General features: G+C 42.0%; 1 protein-coding gene across 4 annotated transcripts in view; it reads left to right on the top strand.

The window, feature by feature from the left end:
• Nucleotides 1–6,097: 6,097 nt before the first annotated feature.
• The window catches only part of TACC2 (transforming acidic coiled-coil containing protein 2), a 218,333-nt gene continuing 198,794 nt past the window's right edge, over nt 6,098–25,636 (top strand). For all 4 annotated transcript variants that reach the window (XM_065552306.1, XM_065552304.1, XM_065552290.1 and 1 more), the window contains exon 1: nt 6,098–6,191. The gene's annotated coding sequence lies outside the window, so the exon portion shown is untranslated. The remainder of the gene's footprint in view (nt 6,192–25,636) is intronic.

The following is a 25,636-nucleotide window of genomic DNA, read 5'->3' as shown; positions in this document are numbered from 1 at the left end:
TTTAAATTGTAGCAATGTAAAGTTACATCTGGAATTACAATTTACGATGCCTTCTGACCCAGTGTCAGACCCATCACTGTAGTTTGTAAGAGCTGTTAACCATCCCCCCAAAAAGTACAAGAAAGAATCCTATTTAAAACATTGTTTACTTTTTTTACATAGAGGTAGCTATTTTTCATAACGTGTATTACAATAGCTTGTTCAGGTTTTAACTAGGTCAGGATTACGTTGTGCTAGGCACTGTAATCTCATCACCAATCAACATGGAGAGACCAAAAATTCAAAACTTTTTTATTCAAAACCTGTTTACTTTTTGTACTGGTTTTGAACCAAATTTTTTCAGATAGAACTTCCAACTGCAAGACTGGGACTTCTGACTCACCTTTTAACATTAATGGAATTTTATTTTTAACATATTTATGGAATTTAAAAGAAGCAGAAGAAGGATTTGCAGCTAAAAGGATTACTATAGAGGATTTTTACTTTTGGGAGCCTTTCAAGGGGCTGAGAAGAACAACAAATAATTTATACTTATTGCGGAGAAGACAGTTATGATGAATATTAATTTAAGGTGGAGTATTCTATAATTCAGATAAAAGCTATTCTATACAAAAACAAGTTAGTTCTTACCTACGTTGACTCATTTGGGCTTTGTTAAAATAAAATTCTTTCCTAGATATTTATTTCAGATAACTCTTTCTGAATACATAGCATAGAAAAGAAGTAACTTGCAATTTGAAAGAGTCTCAAATTATAATCTTATTTTGACTACATGTGTTGCTCAGACTCACCATTTTCTGCTACATTTGTTGTTAGTCCTGTAACATCAGTCCAGAGGAATGTTCCATTTGAAGTTCAGTTGGAAAAGAAACAAGTTTGTGAAGATTGACTCAAGATCCAAATGCCTGATGAATAACAGCAGAAACACAGGTTAGTATATTTCATTAAAAAAGCTTAAGTTTATGTAGTCTTTATACTGCACAGAGCATCAGCAGAAAAAAAAAATCCCTAGTGCAAGTCTGACTTGAGTCAAATTCCACCAAGGATGAATTTGGCCTAGTACATTGTTACAAGGCAAAACAAACGTCACTTAAAACAATGTCTTTTTAACAAGTTTGCGTAATTTTATTTTAAAACTCCAATATCACTATCAAAGATTTACTAAAATAAGTAGTTGATATAACACCTAATATGTAAAGGTTCAGTTTGATTCACAAGAACTCTTACTATCTTTTTTAAAAGACTATACATAAACTGGTTTATTGAAAGCAAGAAAGAACTTGAAGAGTTACTAACTGAAGACACAAACTAACAACAATGTAGGTACATCAGTGGCGTGCAATGACAGTTAGTCAGGTATGCAATTCTACACTTGCATGCAAAATAATGTCCTCCATGCACATTCAGGGTCTGGATGGAATTGTTTCATGGTCCTTGGGCATGCATTGCATGCCTCATTTACACAAATAGAATGCCACTGAAGTACACCAAAAGCAGGAAACCTACTAAACAGGCAGTAGAGCCACTGAATGATTGTGGGGCTAAAGGAGCAGTCAAGGAAAATAAGGCTGTTGTGGAGAAACAAAATGAATTCTTGCTTTGACCTTCACTGCAGAGGATATGGTGGAGATCCCCAAACCTGAGCCATTCTTTTTAGGTGCCAAGTCTGAGGAACTGTTCCTGATCGAGGGTCAATAGAGGTGGTTTTGGAACAAATTGATAAATTAAACAGTAATAAGTCACCAGAACCAGATGGTATTCACCCAAGAGTTCTGAAGGAACTCAAGTATGAAATCACAGAACTATTAACTATGGTATATAACCTATCAGCCTCTGTACCAGCTATGTAGAGGGTACCTAATGTAACACTGATATATGTATTTTAAAGGCTCTGGAAGTGATCCTGGCAATTACAGGCCAGTAAGCCTAACTTCTGTACCAGGCAAACTGGTAGAACTATACTATTGTTTAAAGAATAGAATTATCAGACACATAGATAAATTATATTTTGTGGAAGAATTAACATCCCTTTTGTAAAGGGAAATCATGTCTCACCAATCTATTAGAATTCTTTGAAGGAGTAAACAAGCATATGGACAAGGGTGACCAGTGGATATAGTATACTTGAACTTTCAGAAAGCCTTTGACAAAGTCTCACCAAAAGCTCTTTTGCAAACTAGGCATACATGGGATAAGAGGATAGGTCCTCATGGATCATTAATTGGTTAAAAGATAGGAAACAAAGGGTGGGAATAAATGGTCAGTTTTCACAGTGGAGAGAAGTAAATAGTGAGTTTCCCAAGAATCTGTACTGGGACCTGTGCTGTTCAATGTTCATAAGTGATCTGGAAAAGGAAGTAAACAGTGACGTGGCAAAAATTGCAGATGATAAAGTTACTTAAGCTAAGACAAAAACTGACCACAAAGAGTTACAAATGTACAAAGTGTTACATTATTTGCAGTGGTGGTGTAGTCCTGTTGACCCCAGGATATTAGAGAGACAAGGTGGGTAAGGGTAGTATTCTTAAATAACTAACATATATGCACTGCATCCTCCCAGTGATTCCTTATGGCAGGCTAGAAACACTGGCTTAATGCAAGTACATATGAATTACCTTTTTATGAATGAGCATCTGTTGTGAACTGCATACTTTCACATATTGCCTAAAGCTTCCCTACCTTTTGATTTCTATATTTCCTCCTATTCAGCTTACCTTATCCCTCATTTTCCTGACTTGTACACCAATGGGTATCATTAACACCCAAGATTGTGGCAAAAGAAACTAGTTTATGCTCAGTTGCTTTTAGGCTTTCCAATGATTTATTCCTGACAGGAGTATTTTTATTTGCTGTCCGTCAGACTCTGTTAGGTTCACCCTTCAGTGATGTATTTTCATTGGAATTACAAGATGTATCAGTGTGTGAAACCTAAAAAAATGGGTGACTTGTGAAGGGCCAGCGTTCACGATCCTTACCAAGTCCTCTTCCACCGGGACCAAATGCAGTACATACACAATGTTCCTAGCCTCTGGCGCAATAGCTCAGTCTGCACTGAATTTCAGATTGCTTCATAGTTTTTTATACCGTGATTTAATGGAACAGTCTAAGTGATTACATTGTTCCTTGCTGAAGTGCAGGGTCCGGCAGCCTCATTTGGTATGTTGTACACAGGAACATTTATTTTACAGGACAGCCAAGTGACTTGCCCCCAGTGCTAATGCTGATGCCCAGAAATCAGCTCCAACTTTATCTTCCTTTGCTGGCACATGCTTGGGCCACTTTTATATACCAATATGACAAAAAACACTTCTCTAACTCCAAAAAAGAGACCTACTGGCATAGAAATTAACTAGCCACTACCAGTTGCTTTTAAGTCTTAATGAGAGTGTCCTGGGGTCCACTTACTGCTAGGGTCGCCTCCTGCTGGCCACTGTGGGGATTAGTTCCTTCCAGGTCAGAATCCCCTTCTGGTGCCCACTGCATGCCCAATGGCTTCTCTCTCTCTGACTCCAGGTGCTCCTTCTTCATGACTTGGCCCTTTGGCCAGGTCATTGTATATTCCCTCTTCCAGGTATCAAAGTCTTTCTTTGTCAACAGTCTCGGGCAATCTTCTGATTCACTAGCCCCATAGTACCACTTCCTCAGTGGCTGGAAGGAGAATGCTGGCCTGACTTCTACTCTGGGTAAGGAAAGGGCTCAGAAAAAAGGCAATAAGGTCCAGCTCAGGGACCCTCTACTCAGCAGCCAAGGTCTGTTCCCTCCTGGACCTTATTGCCTTTTTTCTGAGGCCTTTCCTTACTTTCTGTCTCCCGCCTCCTCTCCTCTAGGGAATTGTGAGGCTGTATAACCCAGAGAAGGGGAGGGGGAGCCTAAAGATAAGGAAAAAGCTCATGGAAAAAGCAGTAACTGGAGGTTACCCAAGTTCTGTAGCCTCCAAACACACATCCCTTCTACCAGGGAGTAACTGCAGCCTACTTCCCTGCAGCCCTCTCTCTGTCTTTATAAACCCTCCCTGTTCCCACACAGGTCAGCTTCCCATAATTAGGATTTTCCTTTCAGCTATAATTCTCCCTGAACGTAGCCTAATAGGTTACCTGCTACTAAGAAAATTTCACACTTCTCTTTAAATATTGTAAACTGGAGTCCAATCACAGATCTTTCTGATGTACGGATTACCCCTGTAATGGGCATTCAGGCCAAGTTCAAGGACTGCCCCTCAGGGAACAATTCTGCAAGTGAGAACAGAAGGAGGTAGTTGAACTGGTGCAGGTATCTTTTTAAAAGCACCTCTTACTTGATTCTTACAAATGCTTCCCTTTCCTCATTTGCAGTTCACCTCAGTGGGAGGTAAAATTCTGCCTCCAGATATTCTTTCAGTGCAGTGGGTTACAGCCCATCAAATCATAATAGGCATTGTCAGGCTGAGTAGGTATTTTCAGAGGATGAAGATCGCCAGTTATTGATGGAACTCCAGCAAACTTAGGGCCCAGTCTTGTGAGGTGCTGGGAATTCAGGGAAGAGCACTCAGCACCTTGCAGTATAAAGCCTTCAAAGAGACCCTAGGAATTTTTTTCAAAAGAAAAGATTAATGAATTGAAGAGTGATACAGTTGACAAGGTTGCTAAGATAAGATAACATACTGGCAGAGAATACTCAAATACCATCTATTTCCCTGGACTCCACAGCTATTTATCTTAGGGTACGTCTATACTTACCCGCTGGTTCGGCGGCAAGCAATCGATCTTCTGGGATCGATTTATCGCGTCTTGTCTAGATAAATCGATCCCAGAAGTGCTCGCCGTCGACGCCGATACTCCTGCTCCGCGAGAGGAGTACGCGGAGTCGATGGGGAGCCTGCCTGCTGCGTAAGTACCTTTAAGTTCGAACTAAGATACTTCGACTTCAGCTGCGTTATTCACGTAGCTGAAGTTGCGTATCTTAGTTCGAACTGGGGGCTTAGTGTGGACCAGCCCTTAGAAAGGTACAAACACTTTTCCTATTCCTTCTTACATGTATGTACATGAATAATTCATAAGGGAGAATAACAGAGAATAACCAGCTAACGACTGGCTAGATATTCCACACTCTGTACTTCATTTCTTTTAAAAGGAATTAAAAGCAGAAGCAGCAGCAATGCCAGGATATTGTATTAAGATCCAGCTGGTGATTTGCCTGAGTTGCAATTTTTGTAAATAATGTGGCAATTATTCTGATACCAATGCATTGAACTGTAACATGCTGATAACAACTTTATGGTAAGATAATCTATATTAATGCATTTGTCTTTATTGTAACACCTTGCATTTATGGCATCACCAAACAATTAGTTAAGCGTCAACACTCCTGTGAAATAGATAATTTCTTAATGTTTTGTGCTGATTTGGATATGTATCTAATGAGGCAATTAAGTGCCTCTATCTCAGTAAATGGTTTGTTTTCATTCCAGCAATAAACCATTTCAGAAGGTGCTTAACCAAAGCCGCTACATAATTCAAATCAGGTACAAAATATCTTTAAGGGTTATTTCTGATATTCGGGATAGGTCTCTAATTCCAGTGGAGACTCAATCTCTACAGCTCAGGTGTGCATCTCATGCTTCCCCCCCGACCCCTCTCACACACACTTGGATTTGCAGTACAGTCCTAAAAATGGTGGTATGATCTGTGCTGTTTTATTACAACCCAATCCTGGACTCCTAACTGAGAGAACTCCCGTTGCCGTTGTCATGTTTCACTGAAATATGTTCATTAGGTGAGGCAAACAGTGTAAAGCCACAAAGGAATAGCCACAGGACAGAAAGGTATTGGGTGAAACTCCTATGGAGTTATACTGGTGTGAGAACTTGACCCACTATTTTAAACTGCAAAAGAAAAACAGACTGCACTCAGTTTGCAGTAGCTGGGGGGCTGCCTGCTTCTCATGTTGTTCTCATCCAGCAACTGAGAATTCCTGTAGAGAACTGATGTGTCATAGCTATAAAGCTCTCAGGATCAGATTCCTTACACTTCATGCTATCCAACATAGTGTTCTCAAACATAAGCCAATTCACATTAATAGAACACTTTCATGTGATCCCAGGGGAAAGGGGTTCCATACACAAACAAGAAGGAAAGCAATACGGAGGGTTATAAAATCAGGGACAGAGTGGTACATTGTTGTTGTGGCTTTTTTAATTCTAGGAGGAAAGCTGGGTAAGTAAATCACAAATCATATTTTTCATTAATCCTTTTAATAATGTACAGATTGGAAACTGCTAGTTGGAATTTTAGGCATTACAAAAAGTCCAAGTGCTGGAGGAAAGATTTTTGCTTATAAGCAAAATTAAAGGCTCATTTTGAGGCTCTATGATAATCTTTTGCATAACTTGTTTTACAATCCACATAACCTGCAATGTTGTGTGTGTGTGTGTGTGTGTGCGCGCGCACATGTGCGTGTGCAGAGTAGGGGCAGAGGGGGTTTTTTATTTCAGTTTTTCTACTATTAGGAGGCTAATCACAAACTATGTCCAAAACCAGGTTTTTGAAAACATGATAAAACATTTGACAGGAATAGTTACTTACAAATGTTGGAGTTTAATCATGTCTGTCTTCCACCAATGCTCTCTTTTCTTTAAGATGCCAGGACAAGCTCTAGGACATATTTGAGAAAGTGCTGCTTGTTGTCTTTAAATTGCTATGGTCTAATGATAAGAATGTGTTTCCCGTGCAGTATTTCAGTGATAACATTAGCTGCCTCTTCATTCAAAACTGATGTTATGCAAATTGTCAATCCATATTCTTAATGACAAGTGGCTATAAAATGTTGCCTTTTCATTCATGAATGAAACTGCCATCGGCTTTAAAACATAAACTCTGGACACATCAATGGCAAATTGTGACTCTTGGGGAGCTGAATCCTTTCACATATCCCTAGTCAGTTGGACTTCTAGCCTTTTATTTTAGAGTATTGATTAGTGTAATACAGTCTTCCACTAGTTAGAGATACATTAGAATTAGATTTTTTGTATTGCTATTTTGAATAATGGCATAATATTGATTTATATTTTCCATGTGTAAACCACTGATGCTTATAAGAATGACACTTTTAGAATAAACATTAAACTGCCACTATCATGGAAACTAATTTACAGTAAATCTACCCTCAAATAGTTAGTTTCATGACTTGCCTTAGACAGATGAATGAAGCATAGAACTGTCAGATATAAATTGACATTTTTTCTGGTCCTCCTATAGGCAGAGTCTGTTTGTAGTATGAAGGAGGTATGACCTACACAATATTTGTGTATATGAAGAAAACTGCCTGTTCTAGAGCTTGGTCTTGTTCAGCTTGCCGCAGTTGTTGAGAATCAGGACTTAGGAGAAAATGTTCTCTTTGCGTAGACTGAGTAAGTGAGCTAGAGCCACATAGGAGTTAAGATATGTCTTTCCCCTCCCCTAAAGCCATGGGGTGGCAGCAGAATCTACTTCTGCAGTATCAAAGCTGAAATGGGTAATAGAGCAGTTGTATCCCACAACCCTATCCCCCAATACACACACACTTTTGGGGGGAGGAAATGATGGGAGAAGAAATGTGGAAAGGCAGACAAGTCAGCCTTCAAGTCAGTGGGACTGCTATGGGTACCTGCCTGGCCCCACAATATGCCAACATTTTTATGGCTGACTTAGAACAAAAGCAGACAGTTGGCTGGTGAATCTGCGTAAGGACCATGGATGGTAGATTCATGACTATGCCTTACTTACCCTGTGTCCAAAACCCCCTCTATACTAGCTCTCATTGTGATCTTACCTATACTCCCTAACGAAGAAATGCACCAGGTCTGCTGAATTCAGACCCTTCATATATCTTAAATGGACTGGTGTATTTTTCCTTTAAGGTCTAATCCTGACACTAAAGATCTACTCTTCTACCACCAATAGGAGGGGGAAAGCCTGTGCATGCCTGCAATGACCTTTCACTTGGTATTTAATTATCTACGTCCATGCATGCTTCCTTCTTAAAAAGAGATCTGTAATGATGGCTGGGTGGTGTAGGGAGTGCGGAATCACTTTCCATAATTCTCTAGTCACTCTTCCGAGATGTAGGGCTGGGAGGAAGAGTTTAAGAGGAGGGATATTTTTAAATGCTACCTTTTAAAGAGTACACCTCTACCCCGATATAACGCGACCTGATATAACATGAATTCGGATAGAACACGGTAAAGCAGTACTCCGGGGGGGAGCGGGGCTGTGCACTCCGGTGGATCAAAGCAAGTTCGATATAACGTGGTTTCACCTATAATGCGTTAAGATTTTTTGGCTCCCGAGGACAGCGTTATATCGAGGTAGAGGTGTATTTGTAATTTTAGCTTTTGGATTTGACTTCTAGCATTTGGCAGATTATCTTTAAAAATAAAATTCTATGCAATAAATCCAACATGTCAAAGCAAAAATTAACCCCCCCTCCAAAAAAAAAAAGTCTCTGCTTTGTTCTAGGAGATGTTGCGATTGCCTGTTTGCTAACATAGAGATGGAAGAACTTGTTTTGCCAAACGTTTGTCAGAAGTTATGTTTAAAATTCCCAATGCTAACTTTGCATTCAAGTAGGCAGCCTTTATTCTGTTTCAAAAAGAGAACACAAGAGGAGTTGGAAATGTAAAAAAAGGATGCACTGTTTTTAATCTTGTGCTAGAGAGGTTAGTCTGTTGTAACATGTGTTGTTGAGTATTATATGCAGCTGCCACTTAGGTAGGTCTCTTCTGGGAGATGATCTGTTTCTCTTTGGCAAGACTTACACAGAGTATTATATAAATGTTATCAGTAACAGTGTTGAAAAATTACATAGCAGAGGCTCTACCTACTGTAACATGACCAAAAAGGCAGCAGGCACTATAGTTCATGCTCTCCTCAACTGTCAAAATACACAGAAGGGAAGAAAATAGTCAAAATCCCTTATGTCCCCTCCGTCAAGCAGTCTAGAGTGGCTCATAAATGTGGGTGCCAGCTTCAGGGCAGACTGTTACAAACCAGGGCACAAATCCCTAATTAGTTGTGTGTTCTATAATTAGATTTTGCCAACCAAGTATAAAGTGTGAACTCATCAAACACCATAACAGCCTTACCAGGGAGTCACAGACAATCCCCTTGGGCACTCTGGTCTATCTTGCAAGTCAGGCAAACTTACCTTTGTGATAGATGGTCCTTACACCAAAAATCACAATATTCAGGTTAGTCCCAGTCCCAAAGGACCAGTCACTTACCCCAGGTCAATTGCACCTCAGATCACACACCAAAGACAACGCTTGTAGCCAATTCTGTAATCAACTAACTAAAGATTTATTAACTAAGAAAAGGAAACACATTATTTACAAGGTTAAAGCAGGTTAACATACACACACAAATGAGTTAGGTTTTGGAACCTAACACTGTAGTAGAAGCTTCTTTAGAGCTAGGCAGCTTGGGGATCCTTCCTTGTGCTTAGAAATATTCCCCTCTTCAAATTCCAAGGAGCATAGTGATGGCAATTTCTTCTTGGCAGGGATTTTTATTCCCTTCCCCCAGAGTTCAAGATGTGATGGGACAAGTGTTTGTGCATGTCCCCTCTTCATGGGTGTAGGGTAAACAATCAACAAAACGTATGTCTACACTGGAATTAAAAACCTGTGGCTGGCCCATGCCAGCTGATTTGGGCTCAGGCTAAGGGACTATCTAATTGTGGTCTAGACATTTGGGCTGGAGCCCCATCTCTAAGACCCTGCAAGATGGGAGGGTCCCAGAGCTTTGGCTGCAACCTGAGCCTGAACATTACACTGCAATTAAAACAGCCCCTTATCCAAGTCCCACGAGACTGAGTTAGCTGGTGTGGGCCAGCCATGGGTCTTTAAGTGCAGTGTAGACATTCCCAAAGTCTTCTGTCTTCTGATGTTCCACAAAGGTTCATCTAGAGACTACAGGTCTTATTTTGTTGGCCAGGCCCTGACACCTCTTGTGGTAAACTAGTATTTTACACTTGGAAATGCTTCTCTCCTGACTATGGGGGTTTCTAGTTTCATAGCAAACAGTTAAATATTGCCTTATAACTTGGGATACAGATATTATAATTGAGATTAATGCATGCAGCAACTCACAAGCATTTCATGAAGTCTAAACATTAAACACATTTCTCTGAATATAGTTCCTATTTTAACAATATTAACACACAGGTGAACCAGATAGGTTTCCAACTATGCATTTGTCAGTGTTCAGAGAGGCCTAGGCATGAGGTGGCACCTGGTCTGCCAGCATCAAACCCTCCCAGTTCTGAATGGACAGAGTGAGGGCAGGAAGCTTGACCAGATAACTGGGATGCCAGAGATCCATGAGAAGTCCTGGGCTCACTACGTAGACCCCAAGCCAGGCACACTCTCCTTTTGTATTCTATCCCTGTATCCCCCAACCCTTCCAACAGGTGGCAGTAACATACCAATGACATTCCTGGTAGAAGTGGTCAACAAATGGAAAACATTCAAGGGGGTTTGTGGTTTCACAGGGCTCCAAGTGCACCCATTATTTATGTAATGATTTTTTTTCAGTGACTTTTTATTGAAAAATGATTATCAATATTTTGTTTACTAAAAACCCAGTTTTCAGTCAATGAAAAATTTCAGTGGGTATTTTGATAAAAATGACAAAGCACAAAGCAAAAACTTCCATAACATTGAACATTTTTCATGAAAATTTTAATCTAAAAAGCCATTTTTTGATTAAAAACTTAATTTGAAAAAAAGCCTAGTTTATTTGTTAATAAAGCCAACCCCCAGGAAAGGGGTGAGCTTGGACTTTAATCTGAGCACTGTCTCGTAGAGCAGGTTGGGAAGGGCACCTGTTCACAGCTAGTTAAACAACTCTCTTACAGATAAAATAAATGACCTCATTGCTCAGAAAACAGTCTCTCCCCCACAAACACTCCCACTGAATGGGTCTCGCTTATGCAAAAACTACAGATTCTATGTGAGATTGTGGGGCCTGTTACACTGGTGAGCAGGAGACAGGGAACAGAAGAGAAGGCTGCACAAAGCAACAGTAGCTTGGAGATCTCTCAGGAACCAATGGGGTATGAGTTTTCCTGTGAAAAGGTAAGGCTGTAGAACCTACTCTAAGCTATAGCAGGTAGTTATATAGATCCACTTGAGATTTCATTCACCTTGGTAAGAGGAGAGATACAGGAGCTTCTGAGGAGTGTAGGATGGGGAAGTGCCTCTGGATCTCTGAGCTGGCTCTTTTCCAAAGTCCTTACAGACTACACAAAGGGTATGTCTACACTACGAAATTAGGTCGAATTTATAGAAGTCGATTTTTTAGGAAGCAATTTTATACAGTCGATTGTGTGTGTCCCCACTAAGCGCATTAAGTCGCATTATGTTGGTGGAGTGCATCCACAGTACCGAGGCATATCCCTATCTTGGGACCGGAGCACCAAGGCAGCCAGTACATAAACCGAAAGGGGTACTTTTCAATGGTGCTGCAAGCACTGGTGGATCACAAGGGACGTGTCACCAACATCAACGTGGGATGGCAGGGAAAGGTACATGATGCTCGCATCTTCAGGAACTCTGGTCTGTCTGAACGGCTGCAGCAAGGGACTCACTTTCCAGACCAGAAAATAACCATTGGGGATGTTGAAATGCCTATAGTTATCCTTGGGGACCCAGCCTGCTCATGAAGCCATACACAGTAGTCAGGAGCTGTTCAGCTATAGGCTGAGCAAGTGCAGAATGGTGGTAGAATGTGCATTTGGACGATTAAAAGTGCGCTGGCGCAGTTTACTGACTTGGTTAGACCTCAGCGAAACCAATATTCCCATCATTATTACTGCTTGCTGTGTGCTCCACAATATCTGTGAGAGTAAGGGGGAGACGTTTATGGCGGGGAGGGAGGTTGAGGCAAATCGCCTGGCTGCTCATTACACGCAGCCCGAAACCAGGGCAGTTAGAAGAGCACAGCAGGGCGCGGTGCACATCAGAGAAGCTTTGAAAACCAGTTTCATGACTGGCCAGGCTACGATGTGAAAGTTCTGTTTGTTTCTCCTTAATGGAAACTTGCCCCCTTGGTTCACTCTACTCCCCTGTAAGCCAACCACCCTCCCCTCCCCACTTCGATCACCACTTGCAGAGGCAATAAAGTCATTGTTGTTTCAAATTCATGCATTCTTTATTATTAGTCACAGAAATAGGGGGATAACTGCCAAGGTAGCCCGGGAGGGATGGTGGAGGAGGGAAGGACAAGACCACACTGCACTTCAAAACTTATTGAATGCCAGCATTCTGTTGCTTGGGCAGTCCTCTGGGGTGGAGTAGTTGGGTGCCTGGACGCCCCCCACCTCCTCCCCCGCGCGTTCTTGGGCGTCTGGCTGAGGAGGCTATGGAACTTGGGGAGGAGGGTGGTTGGTTACACAGGGGCTGTAGTGGTGGTCTGTGCTCCTGCTGCCTTTCCTGCACCTCAACCATATGCCGGAGCATATCAGTTTGATCCTCCAGTATCCTCAGCATTGCCTCCTGCCTCCTCTCATCACGCTGCCACCATTGCTCCTCTTGATCCCGCCACCTCTCATCTCATAAGAACATAAGAATATAAAAATGACCATACTTGGTCAGACCAAAGGTCCATCTAGCCCAGTATCCTGTCTTCAGACAGTGGCCAATGCCAGGTGTTCCAGAGGGAATGAACAGAACAGGTAATCATCAAGTGATCCATCTCCTGTCACCCAATCCCAGCTTCTGGTAAACAGAGGCTAGGGACACCATCCCTGCCCATCTTGGCTAATAGCCATTGATGGACCTATCCCCCATGAACTTATCTAGTTCTTTTTTGAACCCTGTTGTAGTCTTGGCCTTCACAAAGCCCAAGATAAAGAGGGATAGAGGGAGATCTACGTGTTACCTGACTGTAATGATAAATAGCTTTCCAAAATGAGGCACTATAGTATGATAGCATGTTTATGCATAGGGTAATGTCTAGGAATTAAGAAAAGTGTTTGAAGAGAGAGGAGAGTATACATGGAGGAAGGAATAAAGCCTGAATGTTGCTCTGGCTTTCTCACTTCTTACGCTTGAACACTGAAGATGATGTAAGAAGTGAGACAGCTTCTGCAGGTACGTGAAATCAGAAAGTACAAATATTGGGGGGGGGGAACACAAACACACCCACACCCACAAAGAGAAAACAATCATGGCAGCATACCAGATTTCAGCCCCTGAGCAGATGAACCTGAAAGAGGTTGTTTTTAGCAACTGGACATACTTTATTTTACATTGGGGAAACTACAAAACTGCAACAGGGCCAGATTAAAAGGAGACCAAAATAAGAGCAGCTACACTATTAGCTGTAATGGGTTCATGTCATATGCTCCAACAGTGTCTGGATATGTCAGCAGTAGACTGGGAAGGCCCATGGAAAATCCTAGAAACTCTCTAAAAGTATTTTCAACCACTAGTTTTACAGGCAGTTTTGCTCGTGCACATATTAATCTTTCTATGGTGGGGATTTAGTTGTTATATTTGAAAGGTACCTTTTCAACAACTGGAATCAAGAATTGGAGAAACAAGAAATCAGCATTTTGCCAAACTTTCCCTCCTGTCCTTGCGTTCATTTTGTGCTTTCCTGGACTCTGACATTGTTTGCCTCCACGCATTCTGCTGGGCTCTTTCACTGCAGGAGGACTGCATGAGCTCCGAGAACATTTAATCACAAGTGCGTTTTTTTCGCCTTCTTATCTGCGCTAGCCTCTGGGACGGAGATGATAGTGGTAGAGTTGAAACATTTGCAGCTGTGGGAGGAAAAAAAAGGAGAGTTGGGTTGACCATTTTAAAATGGGTTGGTCATTTAAAAGGAGGGGCTGCAGTTTTCGGGTTAATGTGCAGCACAAACCCAACTAAACCCTAATTCTCTGGGATGATCGCTTCACCCCTCCTCCCCACCATGTGACTAACAGCAGCGATGATTTCTTTTCAGCATAGGCACACAGCCCAGCAGGAACGGCCACCTCTGAATGTCCCCTTAATAAAATTCCCCTATTTCAACCAGGTGACCATGAATGATATCACTCTCCTGAGGATAACAGAGAGATAAAGAACAGATGTTGCTTGACTGCATTCCAGTAGCTTTACTGGCTGCGAATACATCCCAAGTCTTCCGGGCAAATTAATCATTAAACACGCTTGCTTTTAAACCATGTATTCTATTTACAAAGGTACACTCACTAGAGGGGCCTTCTCTGCCTTCAATGTCCGGGAGCCCGGGTTGGGAGGGTAATGTCTCCAAGGTGATGAACAGTTCCTGGCTGTCGGGGAGAACGGTTTCTCCACTTGCCTGTTGTGCACTATCTTTAACCTCCTCATCATCATCTTCCTCGTCCCCCAAAATCCTCATCCCTGTTGCATGAGACTCCCTTGCAGGAGTCCACGTACAGGGGTGGAGTAGTTGTAGGGGCACCCCTTAGAATTGGATGCAGCTCATGATAGAAGCGGCATGTCTGGGGGTCTGACCCAGAGCAGCCGTTTGCCTCTTTGTTTTTTTGATAGGCTTGCCTGAGCTCCTTAAGTTTCACGCGGCACTGCTGCGGGTCCCTGTTATAGCCTCTGTCCTTCGTGCCCTTGGAGATTTTTTCAAATATTTTGGCATTTCGTATTTTGGAACAGAGTTCTGATAGCACGGATTCATCTCCCCATAGAGCGATCAGATCCAGTACCTCCTGTTCAGTCCATGCTGGAGCTCTTTTGCGATTCTGGGACTCCATGGTCACCTCTGCTGATAAGCTCTGCATGGTCACTTGTGCTGATCAGCTTGCCACGCTGGCCAAACAGAAAATAAAATTCAAATGTTCGCGGGGCTTTTCCTGTCTACCTGGCCAGTGCATCTGAGTTGAGAGTGCTGTCCAGAGTGGTCACAATGGAGCACTCTGGGATAGCTCCCAGAGGCCAATACAGTCGAATTGCATCCACACTACCCCCAAATTCAACCCGGCGATGTCGATTTCAGCGCTAATCCCCTCATCAGGGAGGAGTACAGTAATCAATTTTAAGACTCCTTTAAGTTGACAAAAATGGCTTCGTCGTGTGGACGGGTGCAGGGTTAAATTGATCTAACGCTGCTAAATTCGACCTAAACCTGTAGTGTAGACCAGGGCAGAATCTCAGATGCTTTTGTGTCAATAGCAAAAACTAGTGATTGCAGACAACTGACTCTCTCATGCCTGAGCTTAGCACTTACTTCCTCTACCTGTGGGGAAAAGTTTCTGGCTTTTGGTCCATTCAAAAGGACCTTTCCTAAACTGGACTGGTTATTTTCTGGGAAAATGGGCTTTAATTTCTGTGATTGCTAGAGCCCATATCAGGGTTCAGGTAGGTGTTCAGGTCATTTTTTGTTCTGCAGTGATTGTTGCCAGTGGGATTGTGTTTAGATGAGCTCCCTAGTTCTGCATAGTAGGGCTCATAAACAAGTGGTTAATCTTCTGGAGGTTACCCTTCGATGCACTGATTTCACCGTGCTATACATTTCAGAGATTAATAGGGACTGATTCTGCTCTCACTTACATCCGTGTAAATCAGCAGTAACTCTGTTTACTTCAATGGAGTTACATTGATGTAAAGTAAGTGTGAGAACAGAATGAAACAGGCCCATAGATTATGTTAATATTATTTTGACAAATTAGTTTTAAGCACCAGTTTCTAAGTACTGCATGACAGAACAAAGCTTGTGGTTTTTTCACTTTTATGTACTATAAATCATAAAAAGCACTTGAAAGAGGGTATTAAGAAAATGGTTGATCACGATACATTTCCAGAAGGCATTGCTCAACAAGTTGGATAAACTATGTAAGGATATAGTCTTTGCTTAATTAAATTGGTCATAACATGCTGGTTAGGACTTGGCAAATATTTTACTTCACAGATTTCACGGCAGGCATATGACTCGACTAACACGTTTAGTTCCAGGTCAGCCACAAGACATCAAAGATCCAATTCTTTGAGTCTTTGCAAAGGAGTTGGGGTTGGTTTTGTTTCATATTTAAAGCAGTAACATGCTGCTGGGATCTTTGGGCAGGGGCTTCAAAGCACCCCTGTCAAAAATTCTGACACCTAATGGAAGGGAAGCGTAGGATGATTTCACTGCCTCTGAAATTTGCCTCCCTGAATATTTCTAAATCAGGAATGGGTTCTCAAACTGTCATCTGCAGGATATGTTGGTTCATGGGGGGCTTGCTGGATACATTGTGCTGGCTGTCTTATTTCTACCTGCTAAATCACATTAAAAGACAGCTAAAATTAATTAAATATTTTCCTATTATTACTTTTCCATGTAAGCAATTGTTGTAGCTGCCACAGAGATGTCATGGAAGGGCATGTAGTCAATGTAATAGCAAGTAGAAGGGCAGGACCATGAGATGTCATCAGCTATCCCTGTATATGAGGATGATTTCTGCCAGGGGGAAAAATCACTGATGGGACTTAAGATGGCTGACGTGTCCAATTCATGCTCTAGAGGTTTTTCCACATATGTGACAGGTGGTTGCTTGGAGAGAGCACAACTGCTGGCAGGGATGCTGTACCCATTCCTTCCTCCTCTGCCATTTCTCAGCCTCTTGAGCAGTGTTTCTCAAAGTTTTGTATTGGTGATCCCTTTCACACAGCAAACCTATGACTGCAAAACCTCCCCCCTTTATAAATTAAAAACACTTTTTTTTGTATTTAACACTATTATAAATGCTGGAGGCAAAGCGGGGTTTGGGGGTGGAGGCTAACAGCTCATGACCTCCCATGTAATAACCTTGTGACCTCCTGAGGGGTCACAACCCCCAATTTGAGAACCTCTGCTCTTGAGCAAGGCAATTCTCTTCAAAACTTACTGAGGCTTGATGTATGATGTGATGCCATTGCAGTCTATTGCCAGTCAGCTGACCTCTTCCCAATGTTGGGTGTCCTTGTAGCATTTCCTCTGTCCCCCATGGGGTCCTCTTACCATGATTAAGTTGAGAAAAGAGGACTTGCTTTGGAAGACATGCATCAGCCATCTGCACACAATGACCAGCCCAACTAAGTTGAATATTTCATAATCTTTGCCTCAACACTTGTGATGTTAGCTGCAGAGAGAACACTGGCATTGGTGTGACAATCTTCTGATCTGATATGGAGAATCTTCCGAAGGCTGGTTGTACCACTCCAGATGCTTTAAATGGCTTCAATATGTCATCCATGTCTCGCTCCCATAAAAAAGAGTGAGGATGACTAGTGCATTGTAAACCAGGATCTTAGTTTCCATCCATAGATCTCTATCAATAAAAACATGATGGAGCAACTTTCTGAAGGTTATGCTGACTCAATGGATCCTATGTTCAATCTCTCCATCAAGATTGCCTTTTTGGGAGAGGTGTCTACATTTTCCAGGGGTTCACCACCAATGACAATTTGTGGGAGAAGGGGGGCAACTTGTGCTGGGGCTGGCTGGTAGAGCACCTTAGTCATCCCAATGTTGAGGGAAAGTCTCAGAGTATGGTAGGCACATGAGAAGAGATCTAGGGTGGATTGCAAGTCAGCCTCGGTATGCATGAGGATAGCACAGTTGTCAGCATACTGAAGATTGATAACAGTTCTGGTGACTTTAGTTTTAGAATGAAGATGCCACAGATTGAAAAGCTGTCTGTCCATGCAATACTCAATCCCAATTCCAGAAGAAAGCTAGTCATGAATAAGAATCAAGATTACTGCAAGATATATGGAAAAAAGGGTTGGGGCAATAACGCAGCCCTGCTTAACCAGTACAAATGATGAATGGGTCTGTCTCCATCCCATTATAAAGGACGGTGGTGGTCATCCCATCATGAAGTAGCCTGAGAACACGAATTAACTTTAATGGACAACCAAACTTAGACAGCATCTTCCATAATGCTTCAGGATTGATGGATTCAAAGGCCTTAGTTAAGTCAAGAAATGCCATAGACAATGGCTGGTGGTGTTCTCTACACTTTTCTTGGATCTGTTGTGCAACAAAAATCATATTGGTGGTGCCCCAAGATGGTCTGAAACCACATGAGACAGTCTCTCTATCGAGAGATGGTTCAGGTTCTGAAAAAGTTTGAAGACACCTATACTAAATCACCCTTCTGGCTTCTATTTTTACCAAATGACTGGCATTTCAAAATATTTCCTGAGGGAGGATAATTCCAGACCCCTTCTAAGCTCTTTGTCTCCACCCATTTCAAATTCTACACTGTGCTAGCAAAAATAGGTTTCTGGGAGTAAGTTTCTAGCATATGCACTTCATAAAATTTTGGTGAAACAGTGCTGCCTCTTTCCTTGGTCACAAGAGCATTTTTGATAAAAAAAGTGTGTGGGTGTGTTGGAGGGGGGGAAGGGAAAAAGTGAATAGATTTCTTCTCACCTTTGCCATAGAGGTTGGGGAGGATGTGGCTGATTCACCTTGTGCTTCAAACATTCCAGTGGTGTAACAGTCCCTATGGGGCTGAACTACTCCTGATTGTGGCTGGGATTGGGATCACAGATCAGCTGAGCCTAAGTATCAGGTCCTTAGACTGGAAAGACTATGGCATTGGCTGGGATTATAACACCAAAATTGTAATACACAACTGCTGTTGAGTGGGAAGAAGTGCCTTAGACTAGGAAGCAGCTTCTGTGGCTTCTTAGCCAGGCAGCCTGATTTTTATGGGTCAGGACAGAAAGTTTACAGTGGTGGGTGTCACAGGTTAGGGCAACTGCACCTGTATTCCCCATTTGTGTCCACCCATTTATAGTCTCCCAGTTCCTCAGCCATCAGCTCTTTTGGGTGGAAACCCATGTCTTGCCCTCCTGAGCAGGGATTTATCCAGGCTGCACAATTCCTTGCCTATACTGTTATTCCCACCAAGCTAGACTGCCTAAATGAGCAGCATCTGTGCTTTGCTCGCTCTCTCTCTAGAGGGTATAAACTACACCTCTACCCCGATATAACACGACCCAATATAACACGAATTTGGATATAACGCGGTAAAGCAGTGCTCCGGGGGGTGCGGGGCTGCGCACTCCGGTGGATCAAAGCAAGTTCGATATAACGCGATTTCACCTATAATGCAGTAAGATTTTTTGGCTCCTGAGGACAGTGTTATATCGAGGTGTATGTAATTGCCCACGGTTATAAGATGCCAGACAGCTTTTTCTAAGCAAGCACATTTATTCTTAAAGTGAAAGCATTATAGCGAAAACACATAAAAACAATGGAAGTTCCTATCTGCATGCTAAAAGCTTCCCAAAGGTCATCCATCTGTCTTACGGGGCCTCTGTAGGCCAAAGTCCTTCCAATCCTTCTCAGGAAGGATTGAGGCCCCTCTTAGACAGAAGATCCTGGTGATTGGTTGGATCAGAAAGAAGGCCTGGAGTCTATTTAAATTTAGGCTATTTATCCAAAAGTCCTCCCTTTGTTTGGTCTCTGGAGACACCAGTTTGAACCAGTATATGCAAGCCTCTTAAAGTCCTCTGGAGCTGTTACAACCTGAGTGAATTTTCCTAATCACCCCCAACTGTTCTTAGTTCCCGGAGGGCTGAGGTCACCCTCCCCCATGGAATTACATACAATTGCTGGCCTACAGTGACACATACATTTAATACAGTAAGATGTCTTCAAGATATTACAGGAAATTGCCATATCTGTCACAGTGGGTTTTTTATATCTACCTTTTAATGAATTTGTGTTATTTTACCTGCAAGATAGGTTGGCACACTGTGAAGTCTTCATAATTTTAGGGGTGTGTGAATCTATCTATCGTACAAAATTTTCTGAAACATTATCCCAAATTAATGTAATTGGCATGTTATCCCACTCTTGTCATCATTGTTTTTAAAAAATGGCTTCTGGTTAATATATCCTAGAGTGAAATAGTTTGTGTTGCCATTATATAAAATATTTGAGAAACTAAAATGATAGCAATTATCTTTACTTGCTATTGAATCAAGTTGTCTGTGAAACATCAGACTATTACTCATAGTTTCCATGCAATTCTTAACTGAAAACGGGAAGATTACACACAACCACCTTCTTTATGAAAAAGAGCTGCTGTTAACCACAAGTCTGGAGTATTACACAGTTTTACTGAATCCAGAAGAAAAACTCACCATGTTGTGGCTTTTTAAATTCATGGTTGGTGTAAAACATTTTCTTTCCATTTCTTTTTGCAGGAGCTTGATCCATTCTGCCATTTACATGGCAAGAGTATTCAGGGAAAGTAGGCATCAGGCTATTTTCACCAGTGATGACACTTCATATTCTAATCAAATTAGCTTCAAAATGTGTTTAATTGTAGTCTGTAATATACTCTTTACAAGTAGAATTACCAGCTCAAAGCCAATATTCTAATCACAGCAACATTAGACATTTTTTATTAATATAAAGGAGATGGCAATAGTTTCTGAAAGTGGTACTAAGCCTTGCAATAAAGCATGAGATTTCTTCAGTGTACCCTACAATCCTGCTATATTTGGCAAGTTATAGTCTCATATTTTAGATTAAAGTTTTCATCCTATCCATAGAGCCCCCAGATATTTCTAAGAGCAATATTATTCCTTTTCATATATATTCTGAAGGGGGAGGGATAGCTCAGTGGTTTGAGCATTGGCCTCCTGAACCCAGGATTATGAGTTCAATCCTTGAGGGGGCCACTTAAGGATCAGGGGCAAAATTGGTACTTGGTCCTGCTAGTGAAGGCAGGGGGCTAGACTTGAAGACTCTTCCCTTCCAGTTCTAGGAGATAGGTATATCTTTATTTATTTATTTTTTAATTTCACTAATTAAGTCTTGAAAGAGTTTACTCATGCACAAAATAAGTTCTGATTCATCTCTCACTTACACTAGTTTTATATTTGCCCTCTGTTTCTGTTCCTGCACCTTTCTTTTTTCTAAGGCCTGGTCTACACTAACCCCCCAATTCGAACTAAGGTACGCAACTTCAGCTACGTGAATAACGTAGCTGAAGTCGACGTACCTTAGTTTGAACTTACCGCAGTCCAGACGCGACAGGCAGGCTTCCCCGTCGACTCCGCATACTCCTCGCGCTGAGCAGGATTATCGGAGTCGACAGGGAGCACTTCTGGGTTCGATTTATCATGTCCAGACAAGACGCGATAAATCGAACCCAGAAGTTCAATTGCCTTCCGCCGAACCAGCGCGTAAGTATAGACAAGCCCTAAGTTTCTCTCCTTTTTCTTTTTGCCTCTCTCTTCTATCCCCACCCCCCATCTCTGTCTTTCCTTTCCTGCCTCAATTCTACCTACCATGGGCTTCTGTCTTCCTCTTTCCCCTTTTGTCTGCTAAAATGGCCAGCAATTAAATAGTTAATACAGCATTTAAAAGGAACTTCGTTAGAATTTAGAGTCAATACCCCATTGAGATTAATGGGTGTGGGGAAGTCCTAGGGTGACCAGATGTCCCGATTTTATAGGGACAGTCCCGATTTTGGGGTCTTTTTCTCACATAGGCACCTATTACCCCCACCTCCTGTCCCGATTTTTCACACTTGCTATCTGGTCAGCCTAGGAAGTCCACACCTCAAAGAGCAATTGTTCCAACATGTTTGCAGACTCAGGAAAAAATATTGCAACTGTTTGTTCTTCATATTTTGAAGGTTTTATTTCCAACCTTTCACTCAGCTTTACTGTTCCTGATTAAAAAACTTAAATCCAGTACATACAACTAAACTTTCCCCCAAACTTTTGCTGAATACGGTTTCCAGTCTCTGGGTCATTCTCTCCAAAGCAAACACAAGTTTGAGTTACAGCATGGCTAAGCTCAGGCCCAATGTGTGTACTAACCATAGTGAAATCCTTATGGAAAAGTACAACTTTAAAGAAGAGTGAGCTTCTGACACTGGATACTTTCTCACTGCCCAGCAGTTTGTTTATATTACTGGAAAATGATAACATAAATATAAATAGTGCCAGACCCAGGGGGCAAGGTAATGTGCTATGAGTTTAAATCTGTCATTAGGAGAAGCTGATTAGGTCTTATGTCTGTCTAAAGGATGAAGACTTGTGCCATCTGTGACAACAGTGACTGGCTTAGTTACTTATCTTCAACAACTACAGTGGGACCTGGGGCCACTATCCATTACCATGTGATTAGATCACCTTTTTAAAAAAAGCCACCACCATGTGAACAAATCTGAAGCAATGCTTCATTTTAGGAAGTGATAATGTATTTAGCAACCAGTCTTGTTCACTAGGTCATAACAATTACTTCAGGTTTTCTGTTTAAGTGATATTTTCTTGAATTTTTTGAATTCACCTAGTACCTGCTTGCTTATATTTAGTTGCACCACAGTAATCAAGACAAAATCTAGGTGCATAATTTGCACATTAGCTTTAAACACTAATGTTATGTAACAATATTTATACTGAGGAGACACCAACGGTATTAATCAACTGTTTTCCATGTGAAATAAGATAATTAAAAGTGGCTTTATGCCAGCCACTTCTCTCCCTCCCTTCTTTCTCTGTACTGCTTAATGGCCTCTGTGTGATGTTGCTGTGGTCAGGCTCTTCTTCCTGGCTTGTTCTTAAGAGCCATCCCAAGCAGTCTATTTAGCTCCTGCAGCCTTAAAATGTGAAGGGGACTCTCTGTGAAGGACTGATACAATGTGGCCACTTTAGGAAGACCACTGCTACAGGACTTCTTGTTCCCTGCATCGCATGGTCTGCTCTCCCAAGATGACTACCTTGGATGGAGTCAGTAGCCATTTCCCCTCTGCAATAATATTCAGGGGTCAGGGAGTTAGCCCTGAGTTCCTGATTTGTACCCTCATGTGCTGTGTAACCTTGGACAAGTCACTTAACCTCTCTGTGCATCAATTCCCCCTTCTGTTGCGAAGCATTATTATCCCTCTTTGTAATTCACTGGAGATCATGGTGTAAAAGGTGTTATGATAAGTGCTAAGTATAATTATTGTAAAATATATTCTTTTAAAAAATTTTAAATTAATGGAGATCTCCTATCTCCTAGAACTGGAAGGGACCTTGAAAGGTCATCTAGTCCAGCCCCCTGCCTTCACTAGCAGGACCAAGTACTGATTTTTGCCCCAGATCCCATAGTGGGGAAGGTTAAAAAACTCTATTGCTGATAACTGCCAAGCTTCAGTTCATAGAATATTGTTCCAGCTGATTTTAACATCAGTGTGAAAGGTGAGACTTTAGAATCAGCTCAGGATGAAGATCATGATGACTAGTAGGTTATCCCAGTTGGGTTACTGGCTCAGCTGTGACAGAGCTGGTGGTCATTCTGTTGAGCTATTGTTTGCATTGGATTGGACACTGTACCAAAGTCATGGTCTGACTGTTAACATCTGAGTTTGAGAGACACCTATCCTGTTGGGATGAGGGACCTGTTTTGGTGCTCTGCCCTCAGATATTAAGAGAGCCAGTGCACTTTCACGAGAGTGATTATTGTTTCTCTGTCAGGCCACTCTGTCGAGTGTCTGGTAAGTTGTGTTGTTTTAAAACAACATTTATCCTCAGCCATTGATCGAGTAGCTCCCTTGTCATTCTCTTCCATAACTCTGAGCTCATAAGGTGGCTTTTAACAGTTAGTATGAGCTTCCTTCTCTTGGTGGCTAATTTCAGTTCCTCTCACTGGCTAAATTCTCTGATTTTGAGGATGCTGGATGGGATCTGGAGGGGACGTACACCATCAAGGGAATTCCTACTTGTACTCTGAGCAGCACAAAAAAACCATAAGGTCCCCAAGTGAATACCCAAGTGCAGGAGGCCTTCTGTAGGAGCCAAAGAACTATTTCCACTGATTCTATGGCCCTGGCATGGGAGTGATAGGGAAGGGCGAGGGAGGGATTGAGAGTAGTCCCGCAGCCCAGCAATTCTGCTCTGCCACTGCAGCCTGGGGCAGAGGGCAGAAATTAAAAGATGAAATATTGCCACCAGCCACAAGCAGGGCGAGGCAGCTGGCTCAGGCTGTTTCTCCACAGCTTCAGAGAGAGGAGGAAGGAATCATTCATTTTCCAAGTAGCCCTTGCTCCCTTTCTCCTGTCTGTCCTTCTCCACACCTGGCACAACGTTATCAGACTCAACTTACTGGCAGCCCCCGGAGCTTTTCTTTTCTCTTCTCTCTGCCTGTCTCTGGAAAGAAGGAGGGGGCAGCGGAAGTAGGTAAACACTACAGCTGCTGCTGCCAGACGTAGCAGTAGGGAGGAGGAAGAAGCTGGAGCTAGGCAGGAGATGAAAGATTCCTGGCACTGCTCCATGTGTGGCTTTGACAGTGTGGTCTCCCCACTCTGTATGTGGCTTTAGAGATCTGGTGAGCCAAATAGCAGCAGCTCCTCCTTCCCCTTCTGCCAGCAGATAACTGAAACCATCTTCCACTGTCTGTGGATTTTGTCCCACTTTCCCTATTGCTGTAGTTTGGGGGAGAAAATGCCCCTTCAGTATGGCCCAGAAGTCAGCAGATGCTTGGACCGTCCCCATCAGCTCAGATCTTTGCGGCCCAGCGTGCATGCATGCTCTTTCCCAACCCCTCACAAAGTCAGAGCAATGTTATTCCAGCCTCTTCCTCAGCTAGGTTTAGGAATTCAGTTCCTTCATTTCCTACCAAGTGTAGTGTGTCTAAAATATGGTGACACCCACTGTAACAGGCCCTTCGACTATGTACCTAATTATATAATCATAGGTGTCTAATGACATAATTGGGTGTGAGGTATTTTCTTATATTAATATGGAATGGGCACAGGCAATCATGAAACCTGGATACTCTGCACCATTCATGGTGCCACACAATCAAGTGGAAAACCCTAGACCAGTCTGTGATATAGACAGAATTTTGTAAGAGTACCAGAATTCTTCAATATTTAATGACTGGAAGCTATTCATGTAGCCACTTAGAATTATTACCAAATTAAAAGACCAGATCCTTTGCTTTAATATGACAAACAAAAATCCCTGAGGAGAAGAAATGGGAAGTACATGTGTCCAAAACATTTGACACTCACTACATGGGAGGCTTCCAGACCAACTTTCATCCTATATTGCCATGGGATTATCTGGTATTACTAAAGGCTGAAATGGGGCACATTTTTTTTTCAACCTGGGAAATATTATTCCAGGTCTAGAATTCACTATTAATTAGTGTAGCCGTCTTTCATCAGGGAACAGGACAATGTTTTGAGTACATAGATGCTTTTTACTCACTCAAAAGCAACATCTTGGGTGATTTGTAAAAACATTAAGAAATTTGAAGTAGAAAGGCTAGTGGATTGGAATAAGACTTAGGAGAGCAGTGTCCTAATCCTAACTCTGCCACTTCTGTGACCTGGGGCAAGTCTCTCTGTCTCCGTTTCCCCTCCTACCCTTGGTCTGTCATGTCTGTTTAGACATTGTACGCTCTTTGGGGGAAAGGACAATTTGTACAATGCCTGTAAGCATCACTTTAATTAAGAATCTGCTAAAATGGCTGCTAAAATGTATTCTGTAATTCCCATAAATGCCATTTGCTGTTTTCTAAAACCACTTACGAAGGTGATACGCAGAAACAAGCATTTGTTTGTTTATCTTAAGGTTGTGTATTAAACATATCACTATAATATCTAGGTACTTCATAATAGTAAGACCATGAGTAACATTTTCAAGAGCCCAATGACTTGG

Source organism: Chrysemys picta, chromosome 7 (assembly GCF_011386835.1).
Source record: "Chrysemys picta bellii isolate R12L10 chromosome 7, ASM1138683v2, whole genome shotgun sequence".
NCBI classification, from domain to species: domain Eukaryota; kingdom Metazoa; phylum Chordata; order Testudines; family Emydidae; genus Chrysemys; species Chrysemys picta.
This window is presented reverse-complemented; position numbering and strand designations above follow the sequence as displayed.